Raw genomic sequence first — 18,763 nt, 5'->3', positions numbered from 1 at the left:
CTTCCCATTCTCTCCTCCTCCTCCCTTTCAACCCTCCCTTCTCCCTCATCCACATGCTCATAATTTTTTCAGGAGATCTTGTCTATTTCCCCTTTCTAGTGGAATCTATATATGTTTCCTTAGTGTTCTTCTTTTTACTTAACTTCTCTTGGGTCCCGAACTATAGTCTGGCTATCCTTTGCTTTACATCTAATATCTACTTATGAGTGAGTACATACCATATTCATCTTTCTGGGTCTGGGTTACCTCACTCAGTGTGGTTATTTCTAGTTTCATCTGTCTGCATGCAAATTTCAAGATGTCATTTTTTTTTTTTTTTTTACCACTGAGTAGTGTTCCATTGTGTTCCTTTGTGTTTACATTTGTGTATAGGAGGGTCACTGATTTTTTTTGAGCTTATCTTGTATCCTGCCACATTACTGAAAGTATTTATTGGCTGAAGGAGTTCCCTGATAGAGTTTTTGATGTCACTTATGTATACTACCATATGATCTGCAAATAGTGAGAGTTTGACATTTTTCTTTCCAATCTGTATCCCTTTAATCTCCTTTTGTTGTCTTATTGTTCCAACTAGAACTTCAAGAACTATGATGAGTAGATATGGAGAAAGTGGACAGCCTTGTTTCATTCCTGATTTTAGTGAAGTTGCTTTTAGTTTTTCTCCATTTAATTTGATGTTAGCTGTCTGTTTGCTGTATGTTGCTTTTGTTATGCTTAGATACGTTCCTTGTATCCCTGATCTCTCCAAGACCTTTATCATGAAGGGGAGTTGGATTTTGTCAAATCTAATGAGATAATCATATGGTTTTTTTTCTTTCAGTTTATTTATATGGTGGATTACTTAGATATATTTCCATATATTGAACCATCCTTGCATCTCTGGAATAAAGCCAACTTGATCATGGTGGACGATATTTTTTCTATATGTTCTTGGATTTGGCTTGCCAGTATCTTATTGAGCATTTTTACATCAATGTTCATGAGGAAGATTGGTCTGTAATTCTCTTTCTTAGTTGAGTCTTTGTGTATTTTTGGTATCACGGTAACTGTAGCCTCATAAAAAGAGTTTGGCAATGTTACTTCAGTTTCCATTATGTGGAACACAGTTGAGGAGTATAGATATTAGCTCTTCCTTGAAGTTCTGGTAGAATTCTGCACTGAAACCATCTGCACAGCTTTTTGTTGTGTGTGTGAATAGGAAGCTTTTGATGACAACTTCTATTTCCTTGCAGGTTATAGGTCTATATAAATTGTTTACCTGGTCTTAGTTTAATTTTGGTATTTGGTACCTATCGATAAAATTATTTGTTTCTTTTACATTTTTCAACTTTGTGGTATACAGATTTTTTTGTTATATGCCAGAATGATTCTGTGAATTTCCTTGGTGTCTGCTATTATTCCCCTTTTTATTTCTGATTTTGTTAATTTGTATAGTCTCTCACTGCCTTTTGATTAGTTTGGATAAGGGTTTGTCTATCTTCTTGATTTTCTCAAAGAAACAATTCTTTGTTTCACTTGGTTTTTATTTTATTTTATTTTATTTTATTTTCTAGAGAGGGTTTCTCCGTAGCTTTTAGTTCCTGTCCTGGAACTAGCTCTTGTATACCAGGCTAGACTCGAACTTGAACTCACAGAGATCCACCTGCCTCTGCCTCCCGGGTGCTGAGATTAAAGGCGTGCGCCACCACTGCCCGGCTTCACTTGTTTTTTGTATTGTTTTGTTTCTATTTTATTGATTTCACTTCTTAATTTGATTATTTCCTGTTATCACACTCCTGGGTGAGTCTGTTTCTTTTTGTTCTAGAGATTTCAGGTGCACTGTTAAGTCACCAGTGTGAGATTTCTTCAACTTCTTTCTTTATCTAGGCACTTGGTGCTATAAACTTTCCTTTTAGCAGTGCTTTCATAGTGTCCCTCAGGTTTGGGTATGTTTCACCTTCATCTTCATTGAATTCTAGGAAGCCTTTAATTTCTTCCTTAATTCAGGGGTAGCTCAATTGAGCACTGTTCAATTTTTATGAGTTTGTAGGCATTTTGCATTGAGTGTGGTTGAATTCTAACTTTAAACCATGGTAATGCAATAAGATACAGCAGGTCATTCCTTTTTTTTTTTTTTTTTTTTTTTTGTAACTGTGGAGGTTTGCTTTGTTACTGACTATGTGGTCAATTTTAGAGATGGTTCCATGAGGTGCTAAAAAGAAGATATATTCTTTTGTGTTTGGGTGAAATGTTCTATAGATGTCTTTATGTCCATTTGAGTCATGACGTCTGTTAGTTCTCTTATTTCTCTGTTAGGTTTCTTTCTGGTTGACCTGTCTATTGGGGAGAGTGGACTGTTGAAGTCTCCTACTATTAGTGTGTGCACTTTGGTATGGGATTTAAACTTAAGTAATGTTCCTTTTATATGTGTGGGTGCTCTTGTATTTGGTGCATAGATGTTCAGGATTGAGACTTCATCTTGATAAATTTTTCCTGTGATGAATATGAATTGTCCTTCTCCATTTCTTCTGATTGATTTTAGTTTGAAGTCTATTGTGTTTGATATTAAGATAACTACACCTGCTTGTTTCTTATGTCCTTCTCATAGGAAAACTTTTTCTCAACCATTTACTATAAAGGAATGTCTGTCTTTGAGGTTGTGGTGTATTTCTATAAGTGAATTGAGTCCATTGATGCTAAGTGATATTAATGACCAGTGATTGTTGATTCCTGTTATTTTTCAGAGGTAATGTTTGTTTGTTTCCCTTCTTTGGTGTTTGCTGGTATGTGAGATTATTTACTGCCTATGCTTTTGTGGGTGTAGTTACCTTCCTTTGGTTTGAGTTTTCCTTCTAGTACTTTCTGTAGGGCAGGATTTGTGAATAGGTATTGTCTAAATATGGTTTTGTCATGAAATATCTTCTTTCTTCATTGATAGTGATTAAAAGCTTTGCTGGGTATGGTAGTCTGGGCTTACATCTGTGGTTTCTTACTGTCTGCAGCATATCTGGCCAGGACCTTCTAGCTTTCATGGTTTCCATTGAGAAGTTGGGTGGAATTCTGATAGGTATCCCTTTGTGTGTTTCTTGGACTTTTTCTTTTGCATCTCTTAATATTCTCTCTTCATTCTGTATGTTTTATGTTTCAATTATAATATGGTGAGGTAACTTTTTTGTGGTCCAGTCTGTTTGATGCTCTGTAAGTTTCTTGATTCCTCATAGGAATGATCCTTCTTCAGGTTGGGAAAGTTTTCTTCAATGATTTTGTTGAATTTTTTGTGACTTTGAGTTGTAGTTCTCCTTCTTTTATCCCTGTTATTCTTAGTTTTGTTCTTTTCATGGTGTTCTAGATTTCCTGGATGTTTTGTGTTAAGAATTTGTAGGATTTGACATTTTCATTAACCAATAAATCTATTTCTTCTATATTCTCTTCAACATCTGAGATTCTCTCTTCCATCTCTTGTATTCTGTTGGTTATGCTTGCATCTGTAGCTCCTGTTCATTTACTCATATTTTTCATTTCCAGAATTCCCTTGTTTTTCTTTTCTTTATTGTCTCTATTTCTGTTTTCAAGTCTTGAACTGTTTGAACTGTTTGCTTCACCTGGTTGATTGATTTTTCCTTTGTTTTCTTGTGTTTCTTTATGACATTTATTGATTTGTTCCATTTTTTGTTTGTCTTTTCCTCCATTTCTTTAAGGGAATTTTTCATTTCCCCTTTAAAGGTCTCCATTATCCTCATAAATTTACATTTAAAATTGTTTTCTTCTGCTTCTTTTGGGTTAGGACAATAAAGTTTTCCTGTTGTATGACCACTGGGTTCTGGTGTTACCATGTTGCTTTTAAGGTTGTTGCATGAATTCTTGCATTGACACCTACCCATCTCTTCCTGTAATTCGTGCCGGTACTGTTTTTGTCTCTTGGTCCAATCCTTGCAGTTGATACCTTGCAGTTGCAGAGCTGTTCTTGGTCTGCTCTCTACTGTCACTGTCTACGTCTCAGTGAACCATTGAGGTCTCTCCTGGCCTACTCTTTTGGTCCAATCACTTGGTCTGCTCTCTTGGTTCACTCTGTGTTATTGCAGCCTGTCCTTCAGAGTTCCTCTGATGTCTTAGGGGATAGGAAAGTTTGTGGGAAGAGTGGTACTTTTAACTTACAAGATCCAATCGAAAGGTTAGAGGTTGGGAGCACCCTACCTGCAGGAAGCTTGACTTCTGTCTGGCTAGAGAAGCTGTGGCAGGCTAGGGAGGGCCTAGAAAGTGAGGTACTCCACTGTATGGGTGATCACTCACCTCTTGGTCTGCTCTGTACAGTCACAGCCTGTGCTTCAGAATTCCTCTGAGGTTGCAGGGGATAGGAGGGTTTGGAGGCAGACTTGAACTTGTAGTTTACAGGGTCCAATCGATGGGTTGGAGGTGTTGGAGCAGCCTACCTTCAGGAAGCTTGTCTCCTGGCTGGCTAGATAAGCTCTAACAGGTGGGGGAGGAGCCTGGGATTTTGCCCTGGTATGGAGGGCCTAGATAGTGGGGTGCCCCACTGGGTGAGTGATTAGTCACATCTTGCTCTGCTCTGTGCAGTTGCAGCCTGTGCTTTGGAGTTCCTCTGAGGTCACGTGAATAGGAAAGTTTGGGGGCAGAGTGGAACTTGTAGCCTTCAGTGTCCTTTGATGGGGTGGGAATCCATTTTCTTTATTTATTCTTTGATTGAAAAGCATCTAGATTCTTTCCAGGTTCTGGATGTTATGAATAGTGCTGCTATGATGGAAGCAGATGCAGAGATCCACAGCTAGCACTGGAGCAAACTCCCAGAGTCCAGTCAAAGAGAAGGAAAAGCAATAATAGAAGCAACTATGATGGGTTGAGCTAGTGGGAGCTCGCTGACTCTGGACTGACAGCAGGGGAAACTGAATAGGTCCAAACATGGCTCTCTGAATGTGGGTGACTTTTGTGTGGCTGGGGCAGTCTGTGGGGCCACTGGCAGTGGGACCAGGATTTATCCCTAGAGTTTGAACTGGCTTCTTGGAGCCCATTCTCATTGGAGGGATACTCTGCTCAGCCTGGATATAGTGGGGAGGGACTTGTTGCTGCCTCAAAGTGATGTGCCAGACTTTGTTGACTCCCCAGGGGAATCCCTACCTCTCTCAGGAGTGGATGGGGCAAGAGGTAGGTGGAAGGTTGGGGGAACGGGAGAAGGGGAGAGGGAGGGAATTGGGATTGGTATGTAAAATGAGAAAAGAATGTTTAAAAATAAATAAATAAACAGGAATTTAGAAGAATCAAACTGTGGTCTTCATGTTTGCAAGGCAACACTTTACCAAACATCTATCTACCGAGTTTATTTATTAGCTAGTGTTCTCTTATGTAACAGAATTTATGGAATGAGTGTGTGTGTGTGTGTGTGTGTGTGTGTGTGTGAATAACTCCCGGACTGTGGCTCAGCTGTTTTAAAATAGGTGACTATGAATGGAAAGTTGAAGAATTCAGAAGATGTTCAGTTCGTGAGGTTGAGTGTCTCATCTGCTCCTAAAATCACAAAGAAGTAGCTAATGCCAGTGAAGGAATGGACTTGCTAGTAAGTTGAAAGCAAACACGAACGAATAAAGCTTCCTTTCCCCATGTCCTTACATAGGCTTTCAGCAGAGGGCATGAAAGTCTCTTTAAATTTGGGATAGAATTTTTTTATTTATTTAAAAATATTTAAGTATTTTTATTTGAATCAAGCAATGTGCTAGGTGTTGTGGGAGAAAACGAGGGATGGAATGGGTTTGGATCCTTGAGGTAATGTACAAACTGAAAGAGTGGAATATTCACCTTTAAAACATTGAAACTATGAAATCAGAGACACAAAAGACAGTAAACATTTCAAGATAGAGCTAAGCAACCGAGATAATCTTTGGCAGAGTAGGCAGAACAGAATGCTGGGGAAAAGGCAATGAGGCAGATGCCATGGAGCCAGTCGCCAGGTCAGGCATACTGAATCTTTCCCAGTAAGCCACCACCTCGTGGTGCTACACAGATTATTAGAAATGGGTTAATCAAGATGTGAGCATTAGCAAAAAAAGAGGCTAGATATAATGGTCCAGGCAGTGTTTAAATGAATACAGTTTGTGTGTTGTTATTTTAAGTGTAAAGGTAGCCATGCAGGAGCCAGGAAGGATGAAAATCAAGCCTGCTCGCCTCATCACAACAAAGGTTTGTCTTCCTACCTCAAAGAATAGGATTAGTAGATCTTCCTACTTCAAAGTAAACATTAATCTCTCACAGGTATACCCTCCATTTTTTGGATTTTAACTAATTTCAGATGTAGTCAACTTCACAACCGAGAATGGCCACCACAGAGCTGTCATTCAGTGGTCAGTAAAGATCTATAGAGCCCAAATATTACAAGCTATTGCCAATGTTCTTGAGTCACATCTAGAACTTCGTGGTAAGACATTTGCTGAAGACATGACACACTTGAGTCATAGAATGGGGAGATCACGGTATATTCACTAAAATGCTGCTTTGCAGAATTTACCTCATGAAGTTGGTCTGACTGACATTCTTCTCATAACCTGGATTAATTTAGAACATAATTATGACAGTAGAGTATATGAGTGTATAAACTGGGTGAATTGTATACAATATAACTATTTTCTTGAAGCATGATTAATAAAAGTTCAGGGTTTTAACTTTGGGTTCAACCAATTTCAAAAATCTGAAAAACTAAACAGTCAGACATTGGCTCTTACCTCTACCTCAGACCAAAATGGTGATCCTGTCTCTAGAAATCTTAGAATGAGACTGCCTGTTGAGAGCTGTTTCCTCCTATTTTCTAATCCTCTCTAGAGCTGTGATCAAAGGCATGCACTACCTAGTTTCTATAGCAACTAGTATGGTTGTTGGGATTAAAGCTGTGTGTCATTATTGCTACTGGGATTAAATGTGTGTGTTACCATTACCTTGTCTTTTAGGATGGCCAGTGGGGTTGTTTGACTCCTAGATCTTCAGGCAGGCTTTATTTGTTAAAATACAGTTGAAATGCCACTACATTTTCTCTTTCTGTTATCCTTCCCAAATATCAGATACATCTTCTGCTACATATATTAAGTCACATATACAGACTACCAGGATATCACTATTTTCGAAATTCAGTAATAACTTAAGGCACTGTTGCAAATAAGTATTAATCACATTATTCTGTTTTTTTTTCTTTTTTTTTTTCTTTTTTTTTTTTGAAGCATGTCCACTAGTTGGCCAACAGGAAACATTCTTCAAAGAACTGCTAAGTGAGGAAAGGTGTGGGTTTTATTCCCCTTGTTAGCACTACATGGCTTTCTAAACTGGGTAAATAGTTAACTTTCTTTCAACTCAGAATTCCTAATACTAAAGCTCTTAGTAAGTAATCTTTATTGCAACCAAAGGTTAACCATGCAAAAAGTACTCAGATGAACCATTTCAATGTTGCACTGAAATCCCAAATAGCCATGTAAGTCTATCACTAGAAGATAAACCCTGATGGATAATATGTCTGGACAGGCCATTGTCCTGCATGGGTTGCTTTGATTCCAATAAAGTGATGTGATTGTGTTAGCAGTTAGTTCTTTGGAATTTCCAGAGACCAAAGTGTATGCATACAAAAATAAAAAACAAGTAAAAAATAACCTAACACAAAATATTTACTGAGTATTTTATTTGCTAAACTGACAGCATCAGTTGAATGTATGTGTATGTTTGCAAATTAATCACCTCAAGTTGTTCTGAGGATGAATTCATAACTAATGAATAAATATTAAAAAACTCACTTCTTAAAGTACAGATGTATATGCATTTATTTGAGGATGAATCCCTCCATGGCATGGTGTAGGGTCACATAGCTTCTGCCTAGGTTTTCAGGTAGCTCTCTTGCATTTCTGTACTCACCCCATCCTTAAGTTTGTTCTTGCTCAGAAATGGGAGAATGCTTTCAATGTTCCATTTCTTCTCACAGTTTTTCACCATCTTGTTCTAGTCATCTATGGGGTAGCCAAGTCGTGCTAGCACTTGGACTGGCTCTATAAGTAGATGGAACTTAGCCAGGAAGTCACGATTGATGGGAGCAGGGTGAATTGTGTAGAATATCCTTTGGCCAAGACTTGCTAATTCATATATTTAGTGGCTGACCTTGATCCATAATGACTAGAGCTTCCTGCACAACTTACCTATGCCATCTTTGTCACCACCACATGGTCTCTCCACATGGTGGCTTCATTTGACTCAGCTTTTTTGTTCAATTCTCCAAGGATTCCAAAGTGCATGTGCCAATAGAACAGAAAACTCTTTCACAGCTAGTTTTAAGGGATGCAGAATGTTGCTTCTGGTTCTCTGTATTCATTAGAAGCAAGTCACTGTGTATAAACTACACTAAAGAGGAGATGAAGATTCTATTTGCTGGTGTCAAAGTATGTGGGTATATTTTCCAGCTACTACAGGTGTATAGCAAGTATCTATTATCTCTTGAAATGTACTCCAATAGTCTTCTGCACTGTGAAGCTGTTGTGTCATGTTTTGGTTTATCTATTTCCCCCTTCTGATTTTAACTGCTCCTTTGCATCTCTAATACTGATGTACCTTATGATATTGTTACAGGATGCAATTTCTACTTATTTAAATTGAGAATACAAATTTTACAAAGGTAGGGATTATTAGCATATCTTGTTCTTTAATTATGCACTAATAAAACCTATATTAAGTTTGACAATTAATGGACTGAATACAATATTTCATAATAAACATAATAGTATAAAAGGATCTTTATATATGGCAGAAAATGATCCTTTATTACTTTTCTCAATACTCACAACATTTGGCTTATGACTTTATAAAAGTAACAATTTGCTTACTATGAGTAAAAAAGTGATGGAAATCCTAAATTTACTTTTTCTTCATAGAATCATTTGCAAATAAAATATTATTGTCTATTATGGATGGTAAACAATTTCACATGGAAACATACTCTTCTTTACAAAGTTAACACTTGAGAACTGCAAAATCCACTTATAAAATAAGATATTTAAACTTTTATATAAGTTTATAATTTGAGTTGGGCTTCATTTGTAACTGTGTGGACCACACGCCAAAGATTGGATTCTCCTTGTACATGAAGAGTTCAAGGAATTGGAAAAATGTATACCACAATCCCCTTTCTCTCCAAACTCTAGTCTGCCTTAATCACAAAGCTTCTCCAGATCTAATGATGTATTGTTATTCCATAAAAGCCCTGTACAATAATGGAAGGAGGAACTTTTCCAAGAAAAATTTAAGAAGTAATGGATTAGCAAGATAGAACAGCTAACTTCCTGGCAATGTGTGATGAATGGAAAGCAAAAATTAAGCAACGCACTTCTATTGGCTTGAGATTTATATGTTTGCCTTATGGGACTTACTGGACACTGAAGTGGACAGCATTAATCTTTGGCATCTTCATTTTATCTTCAATATAAAAGCTACTTTCTAAAGGTGCTGTAACTCTTAGCCTAGATACTAAAAGAAAGGTTATTTATATTTAATTTTCCCAAGTGCCAGGTTCTTAGTTGCCACATATTTGTGTATCAATATTAGTACTTTAGATATTGAGGAATTTTCAAAGCTGTAGAGTTTACTGGCATATGTTGGGAACTCAAGATCTCTGCCACTCAGAATTAAAATTGCACAGGGAATGGATAATTAGTCTTTAAATGTAGAATCGTAGGGATGATATTTGGCTCAGAGCCATGAGTAGTTTGTTTATTGAATACTGTACTGTAGTCATTACTTCTTGCCCACATTAGAGAGACAGAGGCTGAAGGCAGCTGACATTAGGTCAGTACCTTCAACATGTGGAGCAGGCACATTCCACTTCACTTAGTTCCACCAACATTTGGAGACATTAGGTGTCATATTATTCCACCCTATAACCAAAACAGAGATTAGGAGAAAAAAAATGTTGTTTAGGAAAAATATCTGGTTATCTGCTGGTACATGATTGACGTTTTATTGAGATGAAAGCTAAAACACCTGAGGTATTACACATTTTCATTATGCCTTGGAAGGCAAAATTTTGACAATTACAATCGCCATTATCCCACTGGGGACTGTGTTCGACAATGGCCACAAGGCAGGTCTAATGACAGGAAACTGCTCCACCACTGCTCCTAAAGGCCACTAGGGCTTTTTTTTAACCAATGATTTGTTCTTTTAAAAGTGTTATGAAGAGAACTTCTATACTTATCATCTACCAGTTATGTTTGTATTTTTATATTTGAGAATGAGTTATTGTTGTAAGAGGGCGCCTGGCTGCGTTACTGGAACCCGGCCAGCTTAATCCCTGAAATAACCACATGGAAATTGTATTAATTAAACACTGCCCGGCCCATTATCTCCAGCCCCTTATTGGTTAACTCTCACATATTGATCTAACCCATTTCTAATAATCTGTATTGTCACTTGACTGTAGCTTACCAGCATGAATCTAACCAGCATCCATCTCGAAGAAGAGAGCCATGGTGTCTGCCTGTCTGTCTTCCCAGAATTCTGTTCTGTCTACTCTTTCCACCTAAGGGCTGCCCTATCAAAATGCCAAGGCAGTCTCTTTATTCAACCAATGAAAGTAACATACAAACAGAAGAACCTCCTACACTAAGTTATAATTCAAATATGTCTGCTTCTGAGAAATGATTCCACTGAAGAGCTGGATTCCAATTTCATTTTTAAATGCTTTTTAGGATTTAATTAATCAATTAACATATTTAAGTGTGTGAGTAACAGTGTACTTAATGCTTATGCACACACAAATTCAGATATTTTGGCTCATAATCTATTGTTTTGTTATTTTGTTGTGTTTATAAAGTGCTAAACAAAAACAAAATTTCATAAACCAGGTCTCTGGTGTTAGGATTCACACTCACTGTATACAAATGATGAAAGGTTGTCTCTTTACAAATCTCTAACAATCATGCCTCTTCCCTCAGTCTTTTCCAACACCAAAATTTACCTCACTGAGACAGAGGACATGCACAGCAAACAATGAGGCTGCCTCTGAGACAAGATTCCACCAAAGAGCTGGACTCAAGTTTTTTTTTCTAATTTTTTAAAGATTTAACTAATTAACATATTTTTGCGTGTGTGCATGTATGTGACAATGTCCTTAATTCTTTTTTTTTATTTTTTTTTATTTATTTATTTATTTATTTTTGGTTTTTCGAGACAGGGTTTCTCTGTGGTTTTGGAGCCTCTCCTGGAACTAGCTCTTGTAGACCAGGCTGGTCTCGAACTCACAGAGATCCGCCTGCCTCTGCCTCCCAAGTGCTGGGATTAAAGGCGTGCGCCACCACCGCCCGGCTTTTATTTTTTTTTTTAAGATTTTTTTTAAGGTTTATTTATTATGCATAGTGTTCTCCCTGCATGTGTGCCTGTCGGTCAGAAGAGGGCACCAGATCTCATTACAGATGGTTTTGAGCCACCATGTGGTTGCTGGGAATTGAACTCAGGACCTCTGGAAGAACAGCCAGGGCTCTTAACCTCCAAGCCATCTCCCCAGCTCCTTAATTCTTGTGCACATACAAAGGCCTGAAATAGAGCATCAATTTCCATGGAGTCAAAGTCACAGATGTTTTTAGGATACCAGGTTTGTTACATGTATTTGGGGATTCAAGCACCTCTGTTCCTCAGGATTATGCAGTCAGATCTGTGCAATAGCTCCAAACCATTAACTCTACCCAATCTCTCATTCCCATCTTATTTTTTGTTTTGTTTTATAGAAATTTTCAGTTGTCAGTGGATAAGTTGTTTGCATTAGAATATCTACTTCTATAAAGTTTTGTCTAGAGATAACTGAGTGAAGGAGGGTTTGGCTATGGAATATAGGCTTTGAAGATTTGCCTATGGTATGCAACACCTGAAGTTTGCCTAGGTCTACGGGGACCTAGGGATTTCTCTAAGGTATGCAAGGTCCTAAGGGTTTTGCTTAAGGTTTGCAAGGCCCTGAGGATTTCCCTAAAGTATGCAAGGCCCTAGTGTTTCCCTACAATCTACAAGGCTCTGAGGGTTTGCCTATGGTCTGCAAGGACTTGAGGAATTTCTCTAAGGTATGTAAGGCTCTAGTGTTAAGGCTTTGAGAATGAAAGCACAGGAATATTATTCATATGTAATAACAATACTCATTTAAGTCATTTTAGAGAAATGTATAAACATTTTTGAGAAAGAAGTGTTCTCCTTTGCCTTATTTATATTGATTTTCTGACTGTCGAGAGTGATATTTATTTCTGTACTATTCTAGACATTGATTCTTTCCCCTTATTAAAAGAAAAAATAAAGCTTGGTGGTGGCCATAGTGAGTTAAAATGCTTGCTGCCAAGCCTGAAACCCTGAGTTCAAACCCTGGACCCCACGTTGTGGAAGGAGAGAAATGCCTCCTGCTCATTGTCTTCTGACTTTCTTACACATTCTATAAATGCACATTTGAACAATATTTTACAAATATATAATAAATACCCATTTTGGCAACAATAATAAAAATGACTACAAAATCTAGGAAAAGAAATGGACATTGTTAAGTAATATGATTTTTCACCTTTGAGCTATCTTTTACTGTCTATTACTTATTTAAACTTTTTGCTTTGTTTCTCAAGAAAATTTATATTTTTTGAGTGTGCAGAGCCTATGTGTATTTGGTTAAAGTTATTCTTAGATGTTTTACAGATCATTTATATTTGTATTTATTTCAAAAAGGAATCATCTTGGAACTTGGGTTGCACCCTGCTTTTCTCCTTCCTTCGGGTTGTTATTTTGATAGTTAATGTTCAAAAGATCATAGTGGCTTTTCCTTTTTGAAAAACAAAATATTATGAAATAAGTAATACATTATGTTATTAGTTTAAAAAATACTGTAAAGAATCTAAACCTGGTATTTAAGCTCAGTGCTGAATTACACATGCAATTCAGTTGGAAATATAAATAAAAATGTTTAGAAGACAAATCCATACTTAGAGTATAAGAAGAAAACAACATGTGGGAAATTCTGTTTGATGGGGGAAAAAAGATGTGGATGGCTTTTTTTCAGCCCACGAACCAGCTTCCAAACCAAAACAAGAAGACTATTATCATATGTGCATGCTGGGCCCTATGCTGGGCCCTCCAGCTCTTATAACGTATTAACCTGTTTCTCTTCATCTATGTTTTGCCTCAGACTTTTTACCTTTCTTTTATTATATATGTCCTACTCCATGTCTTACTGGATGGCAGCTGCCTGGCTGGCTTTGGGCGTCTCCTTCTCTTTCTTCCTCATCTTCTCTCCTTATTTCCATACCCTACTTGTTCTCTTCACCCACCAGACCTGCCTGTCCTTCTGCTGCCGACCATCCATTCAGTTTTTTATTAGACCAGTCAGGTGCCTTAGGCAGGCAAAGCAATACATCCTTACATCTTTAAACAAATGCAGCATACACAAACATAACATACCTCTCTATAGGTAAAGTGATAATCTGTAACATAAACAAGTGTAACACATCTTTGCCTAGTTAAACAAATATTACACGGCACAGAGATTCCTTGGTATATGAAGTTAGAGTGAGTTCTCCTTGGTTGCCAAATGAACCTGGCTGCCCTAGCCTCTGGGAGACATGTCTGCATCAGGAAACAATAAGAATCTGCAGACTCTTGGCAAATTTTGAAATTACAAACAATACTGTGTGGTGTGGAAAAGAGAGAAGTTCTCAGTACTCTAGCCTTTGTCTGCAATCCCCTTCTATATTTTGAGAAGGGCAAGCCTGGAGGTGGAGTGACCTGACAGGGTCTAAGTTAATAAATAATCTAGAAAGAGATATTCAGGACTATTTTAAGAAACATAGAAAGTGGACACATTCAAGGATTCATAATTTAGGTGATTTATTGGATGTGCAGATGTGTTGGGTATAGAGTTAAATGAGGTTATTGGAAGTGATTATGTTGATAACAATTTTTAAGAAAAAATTCAGCATGATCTCTTCATGTATGATATTGTATATATTTGGATTTTTAATTAGTTTTAATACTTATTTTGCACCAGTTTTAAACCAATGAAAGATTTTGGAAAGGGCAAATAATATAGTGTTGAAGAATATGAAGCAGAGAGTAACTGTGATTAGAGACTTTTGTATCACTCAAGACTGTGTCAGTAATTATAATTATCATTGTGAACACATTGTTTACTTTTATATATATTACAAATTTACAATATTCAAAAGTTAACTTTACAATGATATGGCCTTGAATTTTATCTGATTATGTTTGGACCTCTTTGCTGTTTGTGGATTTTTACTCTATCAGCTCTTTGCTCTTTTGGGGATCCACCACCCAGCTCCCCAAAAAATCACATGGAGGCTTATTTTTTCTTATAAATGCCTGGCCTTAGTTTGGCTTATCTGTAGCCAGATTTTCTTAACTTATATTATATACTATCCCATCTATCCTTTGACTCTGGGCTTTTTCCTTTCTCTATTTCTGCATATCTTTCTTTACTTCTTACTCTGTGGCTTGCTCTGTATCTTGTTGGTTAGCCCCTGAAGCTTCCTCCTTTTCTCTCTCTTAGATCTTTTCTACCCAGATATTTTTTTCCTTTTTTGTTCTCTCTGCCTGCCAGCCCTGCCTATCCTTTCTCCTGCCTTGATATTGGTCATTCAGCTCTTTATTAGACCAATCAGGGTTTTTAGACAGACAAAGTAACACAGATTAACAGAGTTAAACAAATGCAACATAAAAGAATGCAAACATCTTTCATCATTAAATAAATGTTTCACAGCAAAAACAAATGTTACACACCTTAAAATAATATTCTACAACAGCTCATATATCATATTTTTGGTGGGGCTCTTGATATAAGTATTTAGTTAGAAGATATGCAAGTGTGTAGATTGTGCTAGTGGGCGAGACGAAGTTCAGGGCTCACAAGAGTCAGGGATACTAAGGAGCAAGTCTCTTGGAAACTGCTGAGAGTTACATAAGCAGCTTCATTGGTGAGCTTGGCCGTGTAAAGGAGAGCCACTCCGTTGTCTTAGGCTAAGCAAGGGTCCATAAGGTAAATGGATAAGTAGGGAATCAGGAGTGATGGTGACCTTGACTCATGACTTCTCTTCACAAACAGGACAGGAGGAAAGGTGGACTTTCAGACACAACCCTGTAACAAAGAGTCAAGCATGATTGTTGTCTGTTAATGAGAAAACCTCTGAAATGGGCCAAGTGCTTCACATTCTCTTAAACACAGTGAAAAAAAACAAACAACAAACAAACACAAAGAAGCTTGGTTGTCTTGGTTAATATAGAAGTAATAAGACAAGACTTGTTTAGAAAAAAAATCCGAGCAGTAGATGAAGAGTCTGGGAGCTGATGTCTGTATACATTGGGCCATATGTCCAGCAAGCAGGCTCACCAAGCCATTTTAACAAGTTTTACATCCAATAAATGGAGAATCGAATTAAATGACTTCCAAAAACCCCTTCCAATGTAAGTACACTTTAGTTAGTTTTAATTCATTTAAGACATAGTCCCAGGCTGGGCTTGCTTGAACTTGCTCGGTACTTAATGATGACCTTGAAGGTCTCCTAACTTCATATCCTGAGACCTAGGATTGACAGCATTTATTATCTTGTCTTGATCTTGTTTTAATTTTGATAAGACAAATAAAAATATAATCTTCAGCATGTGTATCTTGTCTGCACATCTTTGCATTGCTTTGGCCACCTGGGAGTAAGAGACTTAAAGTCTCTTCAGATTTGGGATAGAATTTTTTTTTTATTTATTTAAAAATATTTAAGCATTCCTATTTGAATCGAGCAATGTGCTAGGTGTTGTGTGAGAAAATGAGGGATGGAATGGGTTTGGATCCTTGAGGCAACGTACAAACTACTGAAAGAGTGGAATATTCATCTTTAAAATATTGAAACTATGAAATCAGAGACACAAAAGACAGTAAACATTTCAGGATAGAACCAAGCGGCAGAGATAATCTTTGCTCCCAGGCTGTTTGTTAATTGCCTGAGACATTTGTTGTTAATTGGCCAGGACATTTTCCAGTTCAGCTCATGTGATATGCCACTAGCTCCCTCTTGTCTCCTAAACTGTTGCCACCGTAGCCTGGAGAGATTCTAAAAGTAGTCTAGAAGACTGCACAAATGTTACTTCCCTGCATAGGAAACTGGCTTGGATACGAACCCAGGAGCAGTTTGATGCCATTTAGCTTATGGTGCATGTGATTCTTGAGCTAACTAAACTCTTGCCATCAGAGCTGAGGCTGCTGGGTGTGGGAACTGGGGAGTCAGAGGACAGTATTCTACTAGAACAGACATTAACTCAGCCTCAGCCTCTCTTAAATCAAATAAACTTCAAAATCCTTACCATCCTCCTTCCTTCCATCTCTCCACTTTCTTCTGTTCTTCCCTATGTTTCTTTATTCCTTCATTTGCTCATTGAGTCTATAAGTGTTATTATAATTTTATTGGGTCCTGTACTGGATCATAACGGCACAAAGATAGAAGTATGAGTTCTTTTCTCCTGCAATTTGTAGTCATGGGAAGAATATTTAAATAATGAGAAATAATAGATCTTAGTAACTCTTTAAGTTTTGTTCAATAAAGAGCCAGATAAGTGGTCCATACTGATTATGTATCAGGTTTTTGAAGTGTAGTTTATTAGCTCATATTCTCTCTCTTTCTCTCTTTGCATGTGCATATAGTTACTTCCTAGAAGAAGTTTCTACATGTTTAGAGTTTTCAGACAATAAAGGGCTCCACATGGAGAGAGCTAGATGAAGGTCTGAACATATTATTACCACTGCTCTACATGGTAGAAGTCATTGAGCCTCTGACCTAATTCTGTTATTTACCTGCTGAACTTGGGCTGGAATTATCCTTCTTTCTCATGTTGTCTCATCTCTCTTCTTCAAATAACACTTTAATCCAGCGAACAACTCTTCCTAAACACAGCAAATTTCTAAGCTTTTGTCTTAATCTGAATTACTAACAGAAAAAAAAAAAAAGAATGGAAATGGAAATATCTTTTGGAGAAAGGTGAGTGTGCGCCACCTCTTACTTTATTAGTCAGGCTGTTACTCATGGTAGGAAGGAGCCATTAGGGGAATGGACAGTGGTTTTAAAATCCTAGAGAATACAAGGAAGAGTGAAGGCTACGATCTTGACAGTGTAAACAGGGACAGTCTTGAGGTGTTTAATATGCTATTCTAAAATAAATGATAGCCACTAACAATGTTCAAGGACGAGAGGGGCACATTGAGATGTATGTGTTATAGTGGGTATGATTTATCATATTTCATAGGGTTCGGTAAAGCATTTGGTTTTGTTCAAAACAGATGTTGTTCTTGAGCTGAGTGATAATCTATGTCAAGTCTGATAGGGGTGGGGTTTTGTTGTTGTTCTTTGTTTAGGTGTGTGTGTGTGTGTGTGTGTGTGTGTGTGTGTGTGTGTGTGAAGTTAGCTCCACCAGATTTTAGAAGCGTGATAGTCATACTAGATAGGTTCAGAGTTTTAATTGTCTTTGTTAGAAATATCACAACCTCTCCCTTTTAGGGTAAGGACTTTAATTCCTGTGGTTTCCATAATTGTGGAGTTTGAGATCAACCAGATAGAAATTATTCATTAAAAATGCCTATTTCAAAGTTTAAAAAGTTTTAAAACCTGGATGCTGAGGCCTGTGTGAGTTCTTGTGGTGAGGATGCTCCATGCGCAGACATCACACATGGATGCAAGCAGTCGGGCATCCTGATTATAGGAGGAGAACATGACTGTGGTGAGGATGCTCCATGTGCAGTCCATCACTCACTGATGCAAGCAGTCATGCATCCTGATCGTGGGAGGAAACCATGACTGTGGTGAGGATGCTCCATGCACAGTCTATCACCCATGCAAGCATGATCATGGGAGGAGACATGAGACTTCGTGGTAAGTTCTGTTCTATGTATGTCTCTCTGGTTCATTTTAATTTATATTTGTTTCCTTTCTAACCATGAGTACAAGTAGGTTTTAAAGAACTTTATATAGCTTATGTTTTATGTGTGAGTTACTGAATCTGAGTGAATTTTGGGATTGCCTCTTCCTGATTTATAGTTTGTGTCAAAACTCAATGCAATTTGGAGACCTAGGTCTTCTAGCTTTGGAGTTGACAGGAACTGACTGTGCCTATTTGAAAGCTAGCCTTTAGAATCAGGCAGACATGAGTACAAGTCTTAGTGTGGTTCCTGTACAATCGTTGTTACCTTGTGAATCTTTACTCTCTTTATCAGTAGCAAATGCTTCTGATGATCCATCTCATCTTTTCTGGCTTATCGTGAATCCAGCTGCAGACAATGATTCGTGGGAGCTCAGCCTCACCTTGCTCTGGCAATATTCCAATTCAAGCATCGGCTGTGTGTCTGTTCTCCTGATTCCTGGACTCTAAGAGGCTCGCAGCAAAGCTGGAATGACCCAGGGCATATTCTTTAATGAGAACAGCTTTCTCATATTTTACATTACTATTTCTTAGAAGCAGTGTAGATTTTTTAGATGTTCTGATCTCTGCTGCCTTTGGCGGAAACCAGGAAGTGGGTGTTCACTTTTCTCTGCACTGATTTATATATGCCTCATACTTGAGAGCTTTCTCATTCTCTATTTTAGAACACAAACTAAGACACTATCACTAGCCTACTGTGAGGATTAAGTGAGACAATGTGTTGGTTTAGTAGTTACACAGTTTGATATTAGCAAAGAACAAGAAATAAGACAGCATCTGCAGAGGTGCTAAGAAAAGATTCATGTTAGATATTTGG

This window comes from Chionomys nivalis, chromosome 24 (genome assembly GCF_950005125.1).
Source record: "Chionomys nivalis chromosome 24, mChiNiv1.1, whole genome shotgun sequence".
Lineage (NCBI taxonomy): Eukaryota > Metazoa > Chordata > Mammalia > Rodentia > Cricetidae > Chionomys > Chionomys nivalis.
This window is presented reverse-complemented; position numbering follows the sequence as displayed.